This window comes from Anser brachyrhynchus, assembly GCF_964034855.1.
Source record: "Anser brachyrhynchus genome assembly, chromosome: Z".
Lineage (NCBI taxonomy): Eukaryota > Metazoa > Chordata > Aves > Anseriformes > Anatidae > Anser > Anser brachyrhynchus.
In genome coordinates this window covers 28,644,037-28,659,503 of record NC_137697.1, presented here as the reverse complement: position 1 = coordinate 28,659,503, position 15,467 = coordinate 28,644,037, and positions in this window count along the sequence as shown.

The following is a 15,467-nucleotide window of genomic DNA, read 5'->3' as shown; positions in this document are numbered from 1 at the left end:
TGAGGCTCCAGAGCCTCAATGAGCCTTGTGAAGCAGTCCCAGGGTTGGGGGTGAAGGCAATTTCACAGCTGAAGTCCATCTACACCAATGCACCAGCATGGGCTACAAACAGGAGGAGCTGGAAACCACTGTGCAGCAGGCAAACTATGACCTAGTTGCCATAACTGAAATGTGGTGGGACCTCTCCTATAACTGGAGTGCTGCAATGAAAAGCCAGAAGCTCTCCAGAAGGGACAGGCAACTAATGAGGGGTGGTGGTGTGGCTCTCTATAATGTAGAGTGTTTTGATGTTGTTGAGCTCAGGGTTGGAAATAAGGTAGAGTTCCTGTGGATAAGGATCAGGGTGCTGGCCAACAAGGCAGACATCCTGGTGGGGGTCTGATAAAGACCGCCAAACCAGGATAAAGAGATGTTCGAGGCATTCTATAAGCAGCTGGCAGAAATTGCTCAATTGCCAGTGCTTGTTCTCATGGGGGACTTTAACTTCCTGGATATATGCTGGAAATACAATACAGTCTCGAGGAAGCAGTCTAAAAGGTTCTTGGAGTGCGTAAAAGATAGCTTACTGACTCAACTGGTTAGAGAGCCTACCAGAGGGGTGCCCCTCTAGACATGCTGTTCAAGAACAGAGAAGAACTGGTGGGAGATGTAGTGGTGGGGAGATGTGCTGGGCAGAGTGACCATGAAATGGTAGAGTTCACTATTCTTGGTGAAGTCAGGAAGGGGGTCAGTACGACTTCTGCCTTGGACTTCCAGAGGGCAGACTTTGAATTGTTCAGGACACTGGTAAGGAGGGTCCCTTGGGAGTCAGTCCTGAAGGGCAGAGGGGTCCAGGAAGGCTGAACGCTCCTCAGGAAGGAAGCCTAAAAAGCATGGCAGCAGGCTGTTCCCACATGTTCTAAGATGAGCTGGAGGGGAAGAAGACTTGTGTGGCTGAACAGGGAACATTTGCTGTGTATCTGGGAGAAAAAGAGAGTTTATATTCAGTGGATGAAGGAACAGGCAATTCAGGGAGAGTGCAAGGAAGTTGCCAGAAAATGCAGAGAAAAAACAAGGAAGGCCAAAGCCCATTATGAGCTCAACTTGCTCACTATAGTAAAGGATAAAAAAATGTTTTTATAAATGTATTAATGGCAAGAGGAGGGCCAAAGAGAATCTCTATTTTTACTGGACACAGAGAGGAACATGACTACGGAGGATAAGGAAAAATCTGAGGTTCTTAATGCCTTCTTTGCATCTGTCTTTACTAGCCAGACCACTTATCCTTGGGGTAGTCAGACTCCTGACCTGTAAGTCTGGGATGGGAATCAGAAGAACAACCCTACAGTTCAGGCAGAAACAGTTAGGGACCTGCTGCTCCACCTGGACCATCACAAGTCCATGGGGCTAGATGTGATTCATCCAAGTGTGCTGAGAGAGTTGGCAGATGTGATTGCTGGGGTGCTTTTTCTCTGGTGAGACTGCACCTCAAGTACTGTGTTTATCTTTTGGGCTCCTCCCTACAAGAAAGACATCTAGGCCCTGGATCATGTCCAGAGAAGGGCTACAAAGCTGGTGAAGGGCCTGGAACACAAGTCCTATGAGGAGAGGCTGAGAAAACTGGGGTTATTTAATCTGGAGAAGAGAAGGCTCAGGGGAGACCTTATTGCTCTCTACAACTGCCTGAAAGGAAGGTGTGGGGATCTGGGGGTCGGCCTCTTCTCACAGATAACTAGTGGTAGGACCAAAGGGAATGGCTTCAATTTGTGCCAAGGTTGGTTTAGGTTGGAAATTAGGAGGCATTTCTTCTCAGAAAGAGTAGTCAGGCATTGGAACAAGTTGTCCAGGGAAGCAGTGGAGTCAAGAGACCAGGGGGTGTTTAAGGAAAGGTTGGAGGTGGTACTTAGAGACATGGTCTAGTGGGTGACATTCATAGTAAGATAATGGTTGGACCAGATGATCTTGGAGGTCTTTTCCAACCTTAATGTTTCTATGGTTCTATGATTCCTTTTCAGATTTCCCTTCTCTTTCACCTCCCTCTTCCCTCTAGGGAAACCGTCCCACGAGTTCCAGTAATTCGAAGAGGATATGTCCAACACCCTACCTGTATGAAAAAGTACCCCAATAATAAGCATCCCTCTGCTCAAGAAAGAGGGCATATAATCATAGAATCATAGAGTTGTAGAATTATAGAAAATTTAATATTGAAAAAGACCCCCAACATCATGTGGTCCAACCATCCTCCTATATAGAAGTAGACGAGGTTGGTCAGGCAGGATATAGTGGGTATACACCATGCACCACCCTGTGTTTTTTTACCCGTATGATGATGGAGAGGACATGAGGAAGCAGGTTGGAAAATCTGCCTCAGGCATAGAAGCATGGGTATGTGAACTCTAAGGAAAACAATAAAAAAAGGGGGTTCTTACAGGAAATGGCTGCTCCAGTTTCCAGTGAGCAGTTCTCAAAACAGAGAAGAAAGGCTGATCTTATTTCTGATTTTAATGAATGAATGTCTGATTTACATTTACAAGAAGTGAGGAACAAATTTTTAATGCAACAACCAGAACTAGAGGGGTCCTTCCTCCAGCCAGGTGGAGGAAAGGGACAGTTGGGCTTACTGGATTGTGTGAATTTGGTGGCCTGGCACATTGGACTCACAGAAGTATAAATAAGGCTGTAGTGGACACTAATGCATGGTGCACCCCAATGCCATCAAGCTCTACAGGAACAGAACCTACCTGTATTGCTGGAGTGACAGGGGGATTCCAGCAGCTAACTGTACTGGAGGCTGAAATGAGCTTCCACTTGCACCATCTGAGATTCACTGATTCCCATCCATAAGCAGATACATCGAAGGGAGAACCAAGGAGTGATCAGCAATACTCTCTCATTCTTTAATAGTCCTATATGACCAGAGTGAAAGTCTAATGGTGAGTGAAAGTTAACTGTGGACTGCTGTGGCCTGAATGAAGTCACACCATCACTGAGTGTTTCAGTGCTGGACATGCTAGAACTTCAACATGGAATAGAGTTGAAGGCACCCAAGTGATATGCAACAACTGATACTGCTAATGCATTTTTATCAGTCCCTTTAGCAGCAGAGTACAGGCCACAGGTTTTTTTTTTTGTTTTGTTTTGTTTTGTTTTTTTCACTTGGAGGGGCATCCAGTACACCTGGAATTGAATACCCTAAGGGTGTACAGCCCTATCTTTTGCCATGGACTGGTCCAGACTGCACTGGAACAGGGTGAAGCTCCTGAACATCTGCAATACACTGAAAAAGTCATCATGTGGGGCAATACAGCAGAAGATGTTCTCGAGAGAGGGAAGAAAATCCAAATTCTTCTGAAGGTTATTTTTACAATTAAACATAATAAGGTCAAAGGACTTTTTTTTTTTTTTTATTTTTTGAAATAAAATGGCAGGATGTTCATCATTGGATCCCTATGAAACCACCAAAAAGGAAACACAAGCTTTCTTAGGCATTGTGGGGTTTCGGAGAATGTATGTCCCACATACAAAAAAAAATTACAGACTGATTTTAAGCCCTCTCTATCAAGTGATACAGAAGTATTTTAAATGAGGCCCTGAGCAATGGCAAGCATTTGAACAAGTTAAATGGAAGCTCATGCAATAACCCTTGGGCTAATCTATGAAGAAGATGTAAAAAAATGTGCTCTACACCACAGCAAGGGGTAATGACCCTACCTGGAGCCTTTGTCAGAAAACACCAGGGTAGACTTGAGGTCAACCTCTAGGTAGAATTGGGGATAGAGAGGATCCAAGGCTTACTATGCTCCAATCAAAATACAGATATTGGCAGCTTACAAAGGGGCTCAGTCTGCTTCAGAGGTGGTTGACACTGGAGCACAGCTCATTTTGGCATCCTGACTACTGGTGCTGGGCTGGATGTTCAAAGACAGGGTCCCCTCTACACATCATGCAACTGCTTGAACTTGGAGTAAGTGAGTTGCACTGATCACAGAACAGGTTTGAATAGGAAACCCCAGTCAGCCAGGAATCTTGGAACTGATCATGGATTGACTGGAAGGCAAAGATTTCAGAATGCTGCCAGAGAGGGAGGCGATGAGGCCCCACTGCATTATAAGCTAATAGAAAATGACAAACAATGTGCCCTGCTCACTGATGGGTCCTATTGTATTGTGGGAAAGCATTGGAGGTGGAAGGCTGCTCTGTGGAGTCCTATATGACAAGTTACAGGAGCTGCTGAAGAAGGTGAATAAAGCCTATTAGCAAAAGTGAAAGCTATCCAGCTGGCTTTAGATATTGCTGAACCACAAAACTGTCCAGTGACTCACGGATAGTAGCAAATGCCCTATGTGGGTGGTTACAGAAATGAAAACAGAAAAACCAGCACTGCAGAGGTAAACCCATTGGGCTGCTACTTTGTAGCAAGATATCACTGGCAAGGTAGAGAACCTAGTTGCAAACGTATGCCATCCGTCTCTGTAGTGAGCCTGTAAATTGCTACTTGATGTGATTATAACAATCAGAAAAATCATTTGGAGCAGAGGGGATCAAATACTGCTATTTCTATAAGTTATTTCTTGACTTAATTTGCTTCAGGCACATTTGTTTTCTCAGTTTTACCATTTAAACTATTGAGAAAGCAGCAGATTCATTGACATAAGATAGTAATCTCAGCCTTACCCAGCCTTTTTGATTTATATTAACTCTGCCTCTCTGTTCAATTTAAATAGGAGGATGTGGATGGCAAGCACATAGAAAAAACTATTCCTAAAATGTGAGATTATAAACCTCAATAAAAGAAGAAGCAAAGGAAGGTCCTCCATTATGCTCTTTATGCTCTGTTTTTCACTCACATACTTGATCAACATAGAGTCATAGAATGGCTTTGGTTGGAAGGGACTTTAAAGATCATCTAGTTCCAACCCCCCTATAAGGGTCAGGGATGCCACCCACTAGATCAGGTTGCCCAGAGCCTCATCCAACCTGGTCTTCAACACCTCCAGAGATGGGGCATCCAAAGAGTGAACTGGTATCAGTGGAAATTCTCCAGTAACTGCATGAACTTAACATATTACCCTTTTCTTTAAACTGCTCCTATTTTCTTATTTCAGAGCAGATATTTTCTAAAAGAAGCTGAAAGTTTCAGCTGAAGAGTTACAGTGGGGCGGGGACTTAGTACGCCCAGCCGTCATCTATGGGATCAGAGAAACAAGAGATGTGGGAAGCCTAACTGGCACTGAAGACTGAAGCAAATAAATTGTTGAGTACCTCAGCCTTCTCTATGTCTCTAATTACCAGTTCTCCCTTCTCATTTGTCGGGGGGGTACGCTCTCCTTGGCCTTTCTTTTCTGGGCAATGTAACTACAGAATCCCTTGTTATTTTTTGGCATCCCTGTATTCTTCCCAGGGCCCTACTTCAACTGCCAGTGCATTTCCTTCTTACACCTCAATTTGATCAGCTGGTCCTCGCTCAGCCAGCCTGGTTGTCTGTCCTTCTTGCTCTCTTTCTTACAAATGGCAATGGAGAGTTCTCATGCTCTAAGAAAAATATCTTTAAAGAGTTGTCAGCTCTGTTCAGCTCCTTTGTTCCTAAGGATGGTGTCCCAGAGGATCTTGTCCACTAGGTCTTTAAATAGCTTAAATTTTGTTCTTCATAATTTCAGGGTCCTGACTTTGCCCTTTGCCATGCCCATATTCCTCAAGATCACAAACTTAACCAGGGCATGGTCACAAGGGGAAATTGCCTCCAGTCTTGACCTCTTTAATGATTTCATCCGCATTGGTGAGCACCAGGTCCCATAAAGCTACTTCTTTGGCTGGTTTGTCTAATACCCAGACCTGGAAGTTATCCTCAATGTACTCTAGGAGTCTCCTGGATTGCCTACAGCTTTCTATATGGCTTTTTCAGCAGATGTCCGTGTGGTTGAAGTCCCCCATTAGGATGAGAGTGTGCAAACATGTAACTTCTTGTAGCTGAAGCAAGAAGGCCTCGACAACAGGCTCCCCTTGATACAGGCAGGCTGCATTAGACCCTGACCACACGGTGTCCTTTATTGGTCCAGTCCTTAACTTTTACCCACAAACTACCAACTTGTCCAACATGTTACCACGAACAACATGAATCTGAGTTACTACTTTCTCTGTCTGTGTAGTCACAGAGTACCATTTTGCATTTCCAAACTGGAATCCTCTGCAAACTCAGTTTAGCAGCAGCATTACACAATGGTTAAAGAGACAAAGTGGAGGAAAGGATTATAGGCTGAAACTCCAAATACAGAAGAAATAAGCCAAATAGAACAGAATGAAAACAGTGGTGTTAAGAGATGTTTTTATTAACAGTGTCATCTTCAGTTTTTTGTTCTGTTTTGTTTTTTTTTTTTTGAAAAATAAACCTCTCAGACAATAAAAGATACGTCCTTTTTGTCTTTAGAGTACCCTTAATGATGTCTACCAAGGCTGCAGAAAAGTAGCATCCCCATCTATTTCACAGGCTTAGGTGTTATATATTTGCTCTTTAGGTTATTTATTTCAAATCTGTTCATAGAGTTTCTGAGACAATCTCCTTTTGTAAAGAAGGCTGGAAAGAGTCTGGGAAGTGGTATCTTATTAGAACATTGCTCTCAAAATGCGTATCTTCCCTTAAACAACATCGCAGCCATACTGGGATTTAAAGCTCCATGTCTCATTTTATTGCTGAAAAATAAATAAATAAATAAATAAAGAAGAAATACATGTAAGTCCGTGGTTTTCACATATACTTTGGAAAATGTAACTGCTAGTTTCTTTGTTCTATTTTACAGTATTGAGTTGAACAAGGCGGGAAAGATGGGTTGGGATATTGGCTCTTATGTAACTTGGATAAGATGAAATGTGTATCTGTTTAATTATTCACTGTGGGCTCTAATTAAAAACTGATTTTGCTGACTACTTGATGTCTCTCCAGTTCCACGTGATAAATCTTCTGACTGGATGTACCCAAATTGATCAGTGTGATTCAAACCCTTAAAAAATCAATAACATTTTTGAATTTCATATTGTCAGGTTCCTTCACTCTACATCTACTTAAAAAGAACAACCCAACTAAACAAATAGTGTGCAAAAAATACCATCACCACAGCAATGAACCCCCAGAAAGAAGTAAATTCAAAGACTGCAGGAGTCCATTCTTTCTTGGTAGTTTGTTTCCTTGTTTTTTCACAGCTCCAGATTTAGGGTTTTGTATTAGGACAGAGAGAAGCCCTCACGAACAGAACTCTGAAAGGACAGTGCAAGAAAGCACACTCTTGCAGTTGTTAACATTTCACCTTGATATTGACTTGGAGGATAGCACTGATCTTATACATATATGTGATTTTAAAAAATAAAAGAAAGTTCCCTGTATCCATCTGAGGTCACCTCATACAGTCAGATCATCCCTCCCTTCTCAAACAACTGTAGAAAAAAAATTACAGGAGATGAATAAGATTATTTCAAGCATTAATACTTTCCATATATTTTACTGTGGAAGGCCCCCCTTTGTTTTTCATACTTCTGTTTCTGTGATCGTATACACAATATAAATACAAATGTCTCACAACATATCCTTTAGTACATGCAGTAAATTTTTTATCGTATAATTATGAGTATTTATGGATATGTGAAAATCATTTGTTATATTTAATCTTAGTTTGAGGTAAAAGTATCATATTCAAACAGGAAAAAGAATAATAATTTTAATGTCTAGTGTCTATGTCTTCAGACAAAGGTATTACTGAAACATGAGGTTTATAACAGAATAAAGAAGAACTGTCACTGTTCTGGTAAACATCAGAGACCCAGACTTCTGAGGGAGGATACAGAAAATGGTTGCAGAAATGTCTAGAACATTTTGTTATGGATAGAGGAAATGGTCTTGGCACCGGAAACAGGCTTATTCTGACTGAAGATCTGTCTCATCAAATAGAAGAGCTGTGGGAGGAGGTGAGCAGACCACATGATATCAGGGATGCCAAAACGTAGACAGAGGTGGACCAGGTTTCCTCCAAGATGTTACAACTACACAAACCATAATCCCTTACTGCACCAAGGAGGGTCACAGACAACACCTATGCATGGGAATGGAGATGCCCAGGATGGCAAAGACTGGAAACTTGTGAACTCTGGCACCAGGAGGATGTTTCCTCCTGGCCCTAGTAGTAGGTGAGAGCAGGGAACTGCATTCAAACAAGCCTCTGAATTAACTGGGCCTGAGTACTATGTTAGAGAAAGCTGGATGGTTCAAAGTAGAGTGGTGAGAAACTCCCTGCTATAGGGAATGAGGTGCCTCTGCTGACTCAACCTGTCACCTGACAATGTGTGCTGCTTGCCAAGGGTTCAAATCCAGGAAGAGGCTGGTGCTGGGGCCAGTAGCCTGGCCCTCAGACTGTTACACCCATCTGCTCTTCTACATGGACACCACAGATACAGCCAGGGGAGACCAGGAAGCATAGCAAACATGATGATGTGGCTCAGAGGATGATGGCCAAGGCCTGGTGGCTAAGTGCTACCTCCTTCTTCCTGCTGGTGATGGGGGAGGCCTGGAGGAATGGTTGAACTCCAAAAAAAAAAAAAAAAAAAACCAAAAACATTTTGTATTTGGTGGAATCAGGGACTCAGCTTTTATAACTGTAGGACCTTCGCTGAAGATCAAGGACTGCTAGGAGATGACAGAATCCACCTGACCACCTAGGGCAATAACATCTTTACTATCAGGCTGACCAATCTGCTAAGGGAATACTTCAGCTAGGAATGGTAGGGAAAGGTGGTGGTGACCTATAACCAAGTGAGGAAGTGGTGGTCAGGATTGACAATCAAAATATACAGGATGATATGGACAAGAGATATCTTATAACTGATGAAAGAGGGATGAAGTCAGACCACTTCAGTTGTATGCACAAAACTAAGGAAGTGTAGACAGGACAGAGATATGGGAGAAATTCACACCCCTTTTCAAGTAAATTAGTATGACTGGGCAACCATCTGAAATATCCAAACACCCTTATTGACTGCAGCATAAGGAATCAAAAAGGTGGAATTAGAGGTCTATATGAAGCTGTGGGGTTAGGATCATACTGGGATCATGGGGATGTGGTGGAATACCTCACATGACCGCAGTGCTTCCATGATTAGATACAGGTTCTTTAGGAAGAATAGAACTGGAATGGTGAGGAGGGTGATTTGGTCATGAAGTGACAGAAGGATGCACGTCTGTCTTCAAGGGGATGAAACACTGAGGACAGACCATACTGGACATTATTGTGTTAGGTATTTTCTACAGACTGCCAGATCATAAAGAATAAACAGATGAGGCCTTCTTTTGGAACTAGAAGAAATCTCTCTTTCACAAGCCATTGTCCTCATCGAGGACATTAAGACACCCTGAATTCTGTTAGAGGGACAGCACATCAGAACATAAGCAATCCAGGAGTTTTCTGGAGTGCTTTGATGTTGACTGTCTGACACAGGTGACTGAGGAACCAGTGAATGGATGAGTTCTGCAGGACCTGATACAATGGTTGGTGATGTACAGGCTGGTGGTAACCATAACATAGTTAGATATTCAAAACCTCCTGGAAACAAATCTAAGCATCTTGACATAGCTGGCTCTATTCTGAACAAGTACAGCACAAAAAGATCTCTAGAGCAGGCAGCCAGACCTACCTACTCTGTGGTTACTGAAGAAGCAGCAGCTTCTACAGTAATATACTCAGTACATAACAGCACTTCAAGAGCTTCCTCTTTTTATTATTTTCTCCCCCTGTTCTCCCCCTGGCCCCCTTTATTTATTTATTTATTTATTTATTTATTTATTTATTTATTTGTTACGTTGGTGTGTAGAACACAACTAAAATAATATAATCCCCCTTTTATTCAGTATGAAGCTAATGGTTTAATATCTGTGTGCTTATTCAGCTGGTGATCAAGCCTTTCTCGTGTATGGTTGATAGTTTCAATACAAAGATATTTAAAGCTTTGAGTGTGGTTGTGTCTTCTTTGAAAACAAACCAAACAAACAGCTACCACCACCACCAAGAACAACAAACTCTGAGTGTAGCAGGGTATGTTTTTACTTTCTTCGTTTGTATGTTTCATATTGGTTTGTTTGTTGTTTGTTAATTAAACATATATATATATATATATTTATATATATATTAATGTCAAGAGGAGGGCCAAGGAGAATCTTCATTCTTTACTGGACACAGGGGGTCATGACTACTGAGGATAAGGAAAAGGCTGAGGTTCTTAATGCTTTTTTTGCATCTGTCTTTACTAGCCAGACCAATTATCCTCGGAGTACCTAACCTCCCTCCTGACTTAGAAGTCTGGGATGAGGAGTAAAAGAAACTTTCTACAGTTCAGGTGGAAACAGTTATAGACCTTCTGCTCCACCTGAACTGTCTCAAGTCCATGGAGCCAGATGGGATCCACCCAAGGGTGCTGAGGGAGTTGGCAGATGTGATTGCTGGGCCACTTTCCATCATCTGTCAGTTGTCTTGGTCATCCAGAGAGGTCCTGGATGACTGGGGACTTCCGAATGTGATGCCCATGTATAACAATGGTCTTAAGGAGTACCCAGGGAACTACAAGCCTGTCAGCCTGACCTCAGTGCCAGGAAAGGTGATGGAACAGGTCATCTTGAATGCAATCACGCAATGTATGCGGGACAACGAGGGGGTGAGGCCCAGTCAGCATGGGTTCATGAAAGGCAAGCCCTACCTGACCAGCTTCATCTCCTTCTATAACCAGTTGACCCACCTGGTGGATGAGGGAAAAGCTGTTGACGTAGTCTACCTAGACTTCAGCAAAGCGTTTGACACAGTCTTCCATAGCATTCTCCTGGAGAAGCTGGGAGCCCTTGACTCAGACAGATACAATCTTTGCTGGGTTATAAACTGGCTGGATGGCTGGGCCCAGAGAGTAGTGGTGAACGGAGTGAGATCCAGCTGGCGACCAGTCACCAGGAGTCAGTGTTGGGGCCCATCCTATTTAATATCTTTACTGATGATTTAGATGAGGGAATTGAGTGCACCCCCAATAAGTTTGCAGATGACATCAAGTTGTGGGGAAATGTCAATCTTCTGGAGGGCAGAAAAGCCCTGCCGAGGGACCTTCACATGTTGGGCTGATGGACAGAGGCCAATAGGATGAGGTTCAACATGGTAAAGTGCCAGGTCCTGCACTTTGGCCACAACAACCCCATGCAGCGCTACAGGCTTGGGGGACAGTGGCTCAAAAGATGTGCAGAGGAAAAGGATCTGGGGATATTGGTCAATGCTCACCCGAACATGACCCAGCAGTGTGCCTAGGTGGTCAAGAAGGCCAACAGTATCCTGGCTTGTATCAGGAATAGTGATAGGATATCAGGAATAGCCAGCAGGACCAGGGAGGTGTTCGTCTCCCTGTACTCTGCTCTGGTGAGACTGCACCTCAAGTACTGTGTTTACCTTTGGGCTCCTCACTACAAGAAAGACGTCTATGCCCTGGTTCATATCCAGAGAAGTGCTACAAAGCTGTGAAGGGCCTGGAATACATGTCCTATGAGAAGCGGCTGAGGAAACTGGGGTTATTTAATCCGGAGAAGAGGAGGCTCAAGGAGCTTGTTGCTCTCTACAACTACCTGAAAGGAAGTTGTGGGGAGCTGGCGGTTGTCCTGTTCATGCAGATAACTAGTGATAGGACTAGAGGGAATGGCCTCAAATCACACTAGGGGTGGTTTAGGTTGGAAATTAGGAGACATTTCTTCTCAGAAAGAGTAGTCAGACATTGGAACAGGTTTCCCAGGGAAGTGGTAGAGTCACCGTCCCTAGGGGTGTTCAAGGACTTGTTAGACCTTAGTGGGTGACATCAGTAGTAGGGTGGTGGTTGGACCAGATGATCTTGCAAGTCTTTTCCAATTCTAATGATTATGTAATTCTATTCTAATTCCCTTTTTCTTATTTTCTCATTGTTGTCGAATGTCACCTGAACTGTGTTCACCTTCTGAAGCCAGTGTGATTTGTTGTACAGTTAGCTACATCAGGCCCTAAACCTGCAACAGCAAATTTCCTTTTGCTCATTGTTTTTATTTTATTGTAATTTCAAACTGTATATGCAATATGTTCTAGCTTAAGAATTGAATGTAACCTGTTGGATTTCATGTAAAGATAACATAGAAGCTAGTATGATATTCTTGATGCAATATACATTAATGACAAGCCAACAGTGGTTTTCAAAATTGAAACCTCACTGTTTATCGTCAAAAACCACCACCATACAAATGAAATTGTTAGAGATTAAACAGGAAGCAAAAACCATTTTTATCTGTTTATAACGTATAGTCAGAGGACAGGTAGGAATTAGGCTAAATTGTGACTTTGACTTTGCTAATTGCCATTCATCTGTTGGCTTACCGCCTTTGTGGCAGAAGAAGAAAGCGTTGCTATCATATATACCACTAGAAAATCCATCCCCTTGGTGCTAAAAGACAATGAGAAGAAACTGCATGTCAGGAAGGAAATTAGTACCTCTAATTTTTTCATGTAGTTGCTTCTAAAACCACTATACTAAATTGTTTCTCTTTAAAGTCTGAACTTTCTCCCAGAGCACACCTGGGAGGAGCATGTACATGAGTGCTTCCCTATAAGGCAGACATTACCACCTCAGCCTGTTTCTTGACTTTTTGTAATGTCTGTTACTACCTGTTCATGTTCTCATGCAGTATTCATAACATATGAGAAAAACATGGTAAGCCACATGATCGAATCCATCAAATATTTTGTGATAGTTGTGTATGATTGAATAATTCAGGACTCAATAATTGTTTTGTTCTGTGGAAGTTCCGGGAGGGGTTGCACAACTTCTTTAATGCATCAGTTCTCCAAGGCTAATGACACAGTTTTAGTCCCAAGAAAAGCTCTGAGTTTCATGAATGGACTGGACATGATTTATAATGGAGCAAGACTCACATACAACTGCACAGACACTTCCACAGGACTTTATCTTCTGGGAAATCCGTGGGATGGGAAATGACTGACTCAGAGGCCTTCAACCCTTCTTAGGGAGCATAAATGGAAACACAGTGGGGAATCAAGACAGTCTTACAGCCTGTGTTAAGGTTAAACTATGAGATCTACATAGCACTGCTTTTCAAAAGCTTGTGTCTCAATAACCACAACTCACATTTAGTTCAGATTTAGCATGGTTGATTGTCAGTGGTAGCTGTATGTAAATGTCTGTTTCACCCATAAAATACATCACTCTTCACATGTAGCTACATTTAAGTTTTTGCTTCTCCTGGAACATCAAAGCTAATCTGGTAATAGTTTAGATTTTCAGAGGCATCTAATCTCTACAATGGCACATCAAAATTTTCTAAAACATACAATTAGTGTATTAATGAAGAATAAACCAGACAGACAACGTGAGAAGCAACTCAGTATACTCTAATGATGTTGCTGTTAGTTATGTTAATGACTTTACAAAAATATTAACTTTAATTCTTTTATTGAGCTTGGATATTAATTCTTTAATATATTCCAGTCCTTATTTTCTGTAAGTTTCCAATATTTCAGATTTGACATATTTAGAATCTGATATAAGCAAATTGAAAATAAAAGAGACAAGGTAGTTTCGCACCTCTATAAAATTCAGAAAATAATTATGTTTTGGCAAAGAGGTTTTAAGTTTAACATTTCTGTGCCTCTAATCTCCATCAGTAACATGAGTTTAATCCTAATCTCACTTTAATAGGTAGTTTAAACAGTAAAATTTCCTGTATTTAATCTAAAAGTAAGGATTAAAAATAGTTATTCTGTCTTCTTACTCCCTTTAAAAGATTTCCCATAGAATTATCCAATACTTTTAACCAGTCCAATTCCTTACTTATTCTTTCTTCCTAAACATATATTTTGTTCATTTACTCTCCAAGCCCTAGCACCACACCTTGAATTTACAAGAAAATTCAGTCTGCTTTATGCCTATATAAAAGACAATTAACTAACAAACTTGTGATTGTTGTAGAGCAAGAGCCTGCGCTAGGGGAATTCTCACAGACATATGGAGACTTCAGAAACTGGGAGTGAAGGTGAGAGAGAAATAAAAAGACAGAAAAAAAAATCCCTATGCTTTTTGAGCAGCTTTTTACACTACCTATGCCTACAGCTAGATCTGCTCCTCAGAGGAGTGTTTTAAAGAAAAAATGTAATTACTGATTTTGTTGAACTCATAGCACAGCCAGAAAGCATATAAATATTTCTGAATTTTATAACATAGTCTGAGTAGCGTTCAATAAGCAATTCATGGGGCTAGACAATAAAAACAGAGTATTTAAATAAATACATGTTCATTAATGAGGACTTTCTGCCCCAGACACTGAAGTCAAGAGCCCTCTGGTGAAAAGAATATGTTATAGTTGAGATTCTTATTAGATATATATGCAGAATAGCTAAAGAAGCAAATTTGGTACTGTGAAACTTCTGAAAGTCTGATTTAGTGACATTAGTTTTGTTTCGTCATATACGTATATGATACACATGATGATATATTTTAACAGTATTGAAAAACAGCTTTTTTTTTTTTTCCTTCATTTAAATTTATAGAAGAAAATTTAAAGTAACATAATGAAAAAGGAGTAGAAAAATTCCTAGTAGAGCTTGGGAAATTATTCCTAATACATACTAATATATACGTTGAATTCCAGTAGTAGAAAATGCTCTTGAGAGTGAAAAATATTGAAAAGAAGACAAAAAATAAATTAATTCGTTCTGTTGACAGGGCTTAAATCCTCAAGACAAATGATTGACACAAGCAGACAATTAAACCTAACAAAGTAGAAAAGTGTCAGGTGCACTGTTACTGTTTAAAGTTCTGAACCTAAAGCCTTAAAACAGTAATCAAATTATAGCTTAATTATTACTTTATTTTAAGGGATCTTGCAGGTAAGTTCATTGTTTTTGTCTTCAAAGAGCAGTTTTAGAGACAGGATAATTGGATCTTGTTGGTCTGGCTGACTATCTGTGTAGGTAGGTCTTCATAAGATCCTCCCTCATGTAAATATTCACAAAGTATGCCCTGCCCTCCTTGCTGGGATACTCGACGTGGTGTTAACTTTACCAGATACAGAAGTTTAAAGAGGGAACTTAGTTTGCTCTGTGTTCTCTCTTTCCATTTTCAAACAGGTCAAACAACAACGATTTGTGGATGACACCAAAGATATTATGCAGATCTCAGAGGCTATTGTAAGAAATATTTTCTTTCAGAACAGTATGGAAGAAAGTGGAGTAGGAAAGAATATTCCTGATGCGGAGAAATTTATTCAAACCAACTCTGCCATTGAAATTAATAGTCATGAATGAGGACTTGGGAAAGAATGTTATCTTCCGCTAATTTAGGTTTTGCCCTTGAGTAAGTGATTTCACCTCTAACTATTTATCCAGTCAAAGAAAGATAATGAAGACCGTGCTCTTTGTAAAATAGTTCAGACTCTGCAAATGAAAAAG